General features: G+C 37.3%; 1 long non-coding RNA gene across 1 annotated transcript; it reads left to right on the forward strand.

Moving 5' to 3' along the window:
* The first annotated feature begins 341 nt into the window (after positions 1 to 341).
* LOC106492612 (uncharacterized) lies at positions 342 to 4,898 on the forward strand. The gene is made up of 3 exons (XR_001294033.1): positions 342 to 423; positions 948 to 1,010; positions 4,812 to 4,898. It is a non-coding gene; the product is annotated as an uncharacterized lncRNA (long non-coding RNA).
* The last annotated feature ends 3,723 nt before the right edge of the window (positions 4,899 to 8,621 follow it).

Here is an 8,621-nt window from a genome sequence, read left to right on the forward strand (position 1 = left end):
TGAATCAGAAAATTGAAATGTCAAAATGAAGTATTTTAATTTTTCTCCCCATGTACCCCCTCCTGTTCTCTTTCTCCTTCTCAGCCTCCTTCTCCCACTCCTGCCCACAAACTCATCAATGCACCTGGACAGGTTTCACTGGGAGTGTGGGGGGATGGAGGGACATTTATTCCAGACTGGACTCTCAGGCTGCAAAGGCAAGTATATCAGCTCAAGTCCCCAGTCTTCATACTTCCCCAAGCTGACTACTGGTATGTTACACCACAATCATTCTCACCATAATTGCCACATGAATTTGTACCACAGGAATGCAGTCAGAGCAGCTCACCAGGCCTTAACTGTCCCAGTAAAGGAAACTTTCTGAAAAAGAGTTGTTGTATCAGCACACAAAATCTGCAAGCAGAAAGGAGAACTACGACAAAGGTGTGTATATGGTATGTATGTGACAATGCAAAGCCCTAAAGATGAAGGATTCTGAAAAAAATTTGAAATGGATCATTTGCTTATAAAATAAGAGTAGGGAAGCAAAATTCTAGATGAACATTATTTGGTAAAATTATGCCTTATGTATTTTGCCTCAAATTCAGCCAGTTTAAATTTTCTTTCATTGCTTTCCTTCCCCCAGCTCTCATCCCCGCTTCTCTTTCTCCAAGTTACATTTGATTGTACAACAATTTAAGTGCTCTGAGTAAAATAGTTTAATACAGCCATTAATGTTCTTTGTGCACTAGGAATGCAACATTAACAACTGTTGCACCATTAAAACTGTGCTACATAGTATACAGAGCATAAAGAAACCATGCCTTGGAAATACTTAAAGCTATTCTTATGACTGGACTAACCTGAGTACTGTAAAATGAAGGAGTGATAAGCATTATCCAGGATATTTCTAGTAAAGTTATCAAAAAATGTACTTTAAGAAAATCCCTAATGTATTTGTATTCTAGCTACTCGTCTGTGCTGCATCCTGAAACCTGTTCATGTTGCTGGCCATGACAGCTACATTAAAGGTAGATGGCTATTCTGGCCTGTGCTGCAATCAAACACTCCTCTTGCTGTGTGTATATTTAGGCATAACCTAAGCTAAAGGGAGGTGTAGAAATTACACCTCAGCAAGAAAAGTTCTGGAGGTTTTAGCACATTGTCTTGCGGAACATACAGCAACATACACAGGGGAGAAATTTGCAGTGCTCACTTCTACAGTGTAACATAAAACCTGCTATCCAGTATGTTAGCAAAGTCGGGCTCTTGTTCTTTGCACATTCCCAACAACCTGGCCCTTCCAGGCAGCAACAAAAAGTAGCACCTGCAGTTCCCTGCACATCTTGTCTGTCTTTAAAATCTGTGGCAGACACGGGTGTGGGAGAAACTGTCTACCTGTCTGCCCAGGAAGCAAGGGCAGAAATTATCCCACAGCTATAAGTTAGGTCAAATAGAATGGAAAGCAAAACAAAAAAGGCTTTTCTTCCCCAGTGTGCCTGTTTGTTATTAACCTATTGTGTTACAGCTATGACATTAAAGGCACTGCTACTTTGAATCACTAAAGGGTGCTTTTTTTAAGTGTTCTCTGTCTTGAGATGTGTCTTCTGGGCACATAACATATTTGTTTTCTCTATTTGGTTAAATAAATGTGTCTTCATCAATCTTTCCTCTTCCTCATTACTGAACATTACAGTGAGAGTTTATTGCTTTGTGAACCTTTTCCATAAATCACTGAAAAGAGAATTTCCCGTGAGGACATTTTTAAGTCCCTTAGAACCTTCATTTCTAAATTCTTTGAGCAGAAACAAAATAATTTGCTTTGCTTTGCTATGAACTCTTCTGATTCCATCAGTTCTTTCCAAAGGGCATCTGATAAGGATCAAACTACTTCAGAAGGAAAAAAATAAATATAAAAATTAAAATCAAAATCAATCTATAAATCCCTGGAAACCCACACAGAGATCAAGAGAAATGATGAGTGGCAAAAATGGAAAGTCTATCTGGGTGAACTTTATCTAATGTGTTTTAACATTTCTTCTGTGTTTAAATTTTCACTGAGTTATTCACTACTGCATACTATCACCTAATGTTATTTATGTCTGCCATCTTAGCATTGCCACACATCACACATCAGATGAAAATTGGAGGCAGCATTTACAGGATTTACAGGTTTACATTTTTCTCCATATCAGAGTATGAAAGCAGTCCAAACAGACACCCAGATCTAAAACATTAAAAATTGCCATACATTTTGAGAAAAAGTACTTTGGAAAACAGTGGTACCCTCTCATCTAGAGAATGGATGTAGCAAGTTTCATTGGGAATCTTTTGTTACTCATTCAGTGCACGTTTGAAAACATCTGAATCACTGGGGGAAAAAAAAAATACTGCTCTCACTTTAACCAAAGGATACACATGTTCCCCATGCAAACATATTAAAGGCATTTGACATTTTCTCTTTGCTTTAGCTTTCACTTCTACACTGCTAGTCGAGAAACCTAATTTCAGTCTCTCTCATTACATGAGGATTTGAACCTCTGATTTAAATGGATTTAAATGAATTTAAAATTTTAAATGGATTTAAATGAACCTCTGATTTAAATTTTTAACATTGTCCTCCCTTGATCCCTTCCAAACATGATGTGGATGAAATACATGGCTAGTTAGGATCTTAGAGCACACTTTAATATTGACCTTATCAGATGGCCAGATTTTCTTATTGGACTCGTTATTTCTTTTGTTCAGGTCATCAAAAGCCCCTTCTTTAGACTAAATTGTGCTTAACCCTCAAATTGCACAAATAATTCTTTTCTCAGGCTGCCCAGTAATTCCAAAATTATGCAGCAGCAGGATACTGGGCTCAGGCTCTGTCTCATCTCTGTGAATTGACTAATGACACTGGCTAGACACTAAGCTAATCTCTACAGCGTAGTACACGCTTGCAGCCATAAAGTCCTTTTCACTCCATGAGGGATAATGTGATTCCACATGGCCCATTCCACACTGTCCTGAAATGACACTGCTGAGCCATTTGTGCACAGCACGAAGTATGAATTTGTCTAAATGACTGTTAATAAAAATACAATGTTATTTCATGACAACAGTAGTCTCACTCCACATGAAAACAGTTATCTACAGCAGAAATAAAAATAAATGGAATGACAACTACTAATGGGGGAAAAACCACACAACTCTCTTTCCCTCTTAACTATGCAAATCCAAATTATTCTATCACAATAAAAATATGATGCTATTTGCAATAAGCAAGCAACTACACAATTATATTACATCTTTTGACTAGTTTAACATTATAATTAAGGCTACATAGTTTCTCCTTTTCTTTTTTGTACATAAGTTCCTTAAAAAAAGTCTTGTATTTACGAACCATCCTTATCAATCTTTAACTTTGTTTGCTCAAATAACATCCAGCTTTTGATTATTTTCTCCCTAGTATTAAATCCTTTAGCTTAGACTTGCCAAGAGGACAACTGTTTTGCCTGGCACTGTACAGGATTTGTACAGGCAGGAATTCACTCCTGTGCATCCTCTCCACACTGATCATTAAAAATGCCCTATATCAAATGTTTGCAACAAGCATATTCTTCTTGCCAGGAATTCAATTCCCATCTTTCTCTTGTTAGCCATCACATAAATACCACCCTGCCAGCAACCAGGCATCCAAAATTTGAGGTTTCCTTAAATTATCTTTATATAACTGCACCTGGAATTTACTCTTTGCCAGAAATACGACATCTGTGTTTGCCTTGAAGAAAATACAAACTATATAAAGGAAGCTTCTCTTAGCAGTGTTCTTCTAGTGCGACTGGAGACTCTTTTCCAGATTTATTTTAATAATATTAATAATAAAAAAATCTGTCTCCTATTTACCATTTCCAGAATATGATACAATAAAATTATAGTATAAAACATTTATTTTCTTGTTCTGCAGTGTACACAGCACTTTTGGTTCAGCTTATTTTCTGTGGTACTGGAGGAAGAAGTCTGTGAGCAGTATCTATAGCTTAATCTTTCCCAAAAACCCATTTCATTTTATTTGTCCTAGTAGGAAAATAAGCACTGTAAAAGAAAAAAGAAAAAGTTTGTGTTCCATTCCAAAAGCACAACTTTCAACATGATTTCTTAGTAAGTAATAAGTACATTATGCTCAAGCATGCCACAGAAAGCACGACTTCTGAAGGAAAGCTACAGGTGTTTTTGTAGTGAAATGACTTTTCATTCTTCTAGACAGTAGCAAATGTTCAGCTATGCAATGAGCATCCAGGTATGCAACTATTAGGAGGAAAAGGTCAATGTTAGCTAAATTGAGTAATCCCAGAGCATATGACTTCAAGAAAAATGTACAAGCTGAACTGCTGATGAGGAAAACTACAGTCTTATATATCATGCATGACTGTGGCCAAAGATGGTTGGTAACACAGCAGAAAGGCCTTGCTCCACAGAAAAGGCTAAAGCAGACTGTGCAAATGATAATGACAGATTATACAGTAACTATTTTCTAATAACAAAAATCTGGTAACATACTGCTAGACTGAGATGGAAAAAACACCTTTTTAGAAGACTGATGTTGCAGATAGAAGTGTCAAATGACTTAGTATCTTTCTCTTAACTATTCCTGGCAGGGAAAAAAAATCCCTGCTTTTAAAGAACTGCTTACAGTTCTTACATTATAAATCAGTGCTATACTTTATATGATAATTTTACAAAATGAAGAGTCAATATGTATTTGTATTTTGCATTTACACAAGATCTGCAACTTTCACCTATTTCTGATATCCAACTATGCAAATCCTGTTTTCTTTCTGTTCCAGATTCAACATACCTAACAATCTTTATTTAACTTTCTTCTGCTAGCAGTGCCCACAAAAACATCTTGCTTGTACCAGTAGTGAATACCATTAACAGGTTTATAGTCTACATGGTTTTATATACCCTGCAAAAATTTCTGACAGTTTGAAAGAACCTAGCCACACTATGAACAAGCTGTGAATGCACTGTATAAATAATAATAATAAAAGAATTCCTAACATTATTTATAAAGATGTACAGAAAATGGAATGTGCCTTTAATTATGCTCATGTGAATTTTATCTTTTTTCTAGTAGGTCGTGACAAGCTCTAGCCACCACTGAAATATTTCACATACTAACTTCCTGAAGAGAAGGAGCTCCTGAGGGCTATCCATGAGTAGTAATAACCCTCTCTATCTAAGTCTCTATAAAAATGTATTTGTTTTTCTTTTCAAACCTCTTCTTCCTTCTATTAAACATAACATTTATGCCCTATGATTTATTATTATTCATTTTTTATTATTGTTGAAGGCTCACTGGAAGAACAGAACAATGAAATCAAAAGAGGCTGAAGCACAAGCTGCAGTCTGTAGTGCAGGCAGCTACATAATTGTTATTTTTAAGCAACTAACACAATTTCAAATGTCTAAGCTAGTCATTCTAAATGCTATGGCTGCTGTTCTGTCAGGTAGTTGTTACACCACATTATAAAGACACTCAGTGCCTTCTCATAAAGGTATATATGTGATTTTCCTTTTGTTTAAATTTGAATTCTTGCCTACCAAAAACACCAGAAGAGTAAATGGAAACAATACTGCACAGCTTTGCCAGTCTTCCATAAGGAAGAAAGAAAAAAGAAGGGAAGGGGATAATATACAGCACACAACCTAAGTCTCATGATTCTCTTCAGTCTCATGAAGAAAACAAAAACAAAATCAAGAGGCAATCCTTTCAGTATTAAATAAAAAAAATTACAAACTCAACCATTCTTTATACTCCACAGAAGGAGTAAAGGGTGCAAACAAATTTTTCAGAAATTCACTATTAAGGGGATTTGTTCTAGGGCTACTGTGACCAGTTATGTTCTTTTTCTTTAGATGACAGTCTTTTTCAAGACAAGAGAATATGCTTATCTTCTGCAGTTTTGGGGTGTCCAGTAAAGGTTTAAACTGTTCTGATGAGCATAATCTTTGATAAGATACTTTGTAAGAAATTGCTGATGAATACAGACCTTGCAGAGCCTTATTTTAACATGTGAGCTCTCCACATGCACTATCCAGCCATTTTTCACACTATTTTGTCATAGTTAATACAGAAAGAACCTTTGAATTCTTATAACTACAGAGCCAAACTCACACTTATCTTCCCATCCATACACCTTCATTTGTATCTGAGTTTATGATTTCTCTCTCCCCTCCTTTGGTTTATGAAGAAGAATGGTGAGAAAGATATATTGTCTCTGATTACTCTCTGGTACTTTTTCTGAGGCCTCTGATTATGGCTGGGACATTTGTATGGATATAGTTCTGTGAGTTAAAGAGGGAAAGCAAGATAGCTTTTTAAGATTTTACTTGGATATATATACTTGCTAAACAAGTTACTAGCTTTGTTAATATAATTTAAAAAAGATGGTGCAAAATTTCTGAGGTTATGATAGATAAGCTGGAGAGCACAGCCAAGAGACATGAACGCCCAGGGGGATTCTAGGAAGCGTCAGGAGGCTTTTCTGTTGGTTTCCATTTGGAAATGGTCATAAACTATAAGTGAAAAGGATACATGTTTGAATCAATTCCAATTACACTATTTCAACACCAGGATTATAAAAATGTTGAACATTTGAAAAATAATCTACATTTGCATATTGTATGTATGTTAATCCAATACAGAATCCAGTTCTCTCCAGTTATATCTCAACTGTGATTTATTTCTCATTTCTGCCAGACAGCTGTCAGTTGAAATTCACCAAAGAAAAAAAATCATAGTATTGAATTGTGAAGATTCTATTTTTAGAAATGTTATAGGTTCCTTAAAAATGCACAGAACATGTTGAGCTAAAGGCTGTTATCAGAGTGTTTTAGAAAATCTTGTCACTAAGGACACATAATAATGAAGGAACCCAAAGACAGATCCAGCTGACAGTAGCGACAGAATAAATTTGGAATTTATCTGTTTAAATAGCTGGAGTTGCTCTGCATATATACCTTTTTATCTGACAGCAGAATCTGGCATTATTATAATACACCATAGGTTCGGATTCTGTTTGTTTTTAAATTCATTGTATTTTTCCTCTTGTGAAGAGATACCTCATATTATTCACCCTGCATTTAAATCTGAACTGGCCATGACTTCTCAAAATTAAATAGAATCTTTCTGTAATTATCAAGAAGTCACCATTTTCTGCCTTTGTGAAATAACTGAGCAGAAATTATTGTTGGTGCCAATTTCCTTGGAAGGATAATAAATCAAAATGGGAGGTACCTTTAACAAAATTTCAAAAAATATAATAAATCTTTCTTACTCAATAACATGAAATAAAGTATAAATTTGTTCAGTAGACAAGGAATATATAATAGAGATACTCTTTTCATGGAATCACAGAATGGTTGAGGTTGGATGGGACCTTTGGAGATCATCTAATCCTATCCCCTGCTCAAGCAGGATCACCTAGAACAGACTGCCCAGGATCGTGTCCAGATGGCTTTTGAATATCTCCAAGGATGGAGGTTCCACAACCTCTATGGGCAACCTGATCCAGTGTTTTGGGTCACCTTCACAGTAGAAAGGGTTTTTGTTTGTTTGTTTGTTTGTTTTTTATATATCCACACAGAAATTCCTGTGTTTCAATTTGTGCTCATTGCCTCTTGTCCTGTCACTGGGCACCACTGAGAAGAGTACCTCTCTGTCTTCTTTACACCCTCCCTTTAGATATTTATACACACTGGTAAGATTCCCCTGAGACTTCTCTTCTCCATGCAAACAGTCCCAGCTCTCTCAGCCTTCCCTCATATGAGAGATGCTCCAGTCCCTTAATCATCTTAGCCCTTTGCTGGATTTGCTCCAGTATGTCCATGTCTCTCTTCTACTGGGGAGCCCAGCACTACACACAATACTCCAGGTGTGGCCTCACTAGGGCTGAGTAGAGGGGGAGGATCACCTCCCTCGACTTGCTGGCAATGCTCTTCCTAATGCAGTCCAGGATGCTTTTGTCCTTCTTGGCCACAAGGGCACACTGCTGGCTCATGGTCAACTTGTCCACAAGGACCGCCCAGGTCTCCTTCTGCTTTCCAGCAGGTCAACCCGCAGCCTGTACTGGTGTATGTAGCTATTCCCCCCCAGGTACGAGACTCAGCATCTCCCTTTGCTGAACTTCATGAGGTTTCTGTCACCCTTTCTCCAGCCTGTCAAGGTCTATATGAATGGTGGCACAACCATCAGGTGCATCAGCCACTCTTCCCAGTTTTGTATCATCAGCAAACTTGCTGAGGGTGTGCTCTGTCCCTTTATCCAGGTCATTAATGAAGATGTTAAACAGTATCGGCTCCAGTATTGACCCCTGAGGTACACTGCCAGTTACTAGCCTCCAACTAGATTTTGCCCTACTGATCACAACCCTCTGAGCTCAGCCATTCAGCCAGTTTTCAAACCACCTCCCTGTCTGCTCATCTAGCCTGTACTTCATCAGCCTGCATATGAGGATGTTATGGGAGACAGTGTTGAAAGTCTTACTGTAGTCAAGGTAGACAATATCCACTACCTTCAACTACCAAGCCAGTCATTTCATCGTAGAAGGCTTTCAGGTTGGTTAAGCACGATTTCCCCTAGGTGAATCCAT

This window comes from Apteryx mantelli, chromosome 2, assembly GCF_036417845.1.
Source record: "Apteryx mantelli isolate bAptMan1 chromosome 2, bAptMan1.hap1, whole genome shotgun sequence".
NCBI classification, from domain to species: Eukaryota; Metazoa; Chordata; class Aves; order Apterygiformes; family Apterygidae; genus Apteryx; species Apteryx mantelli.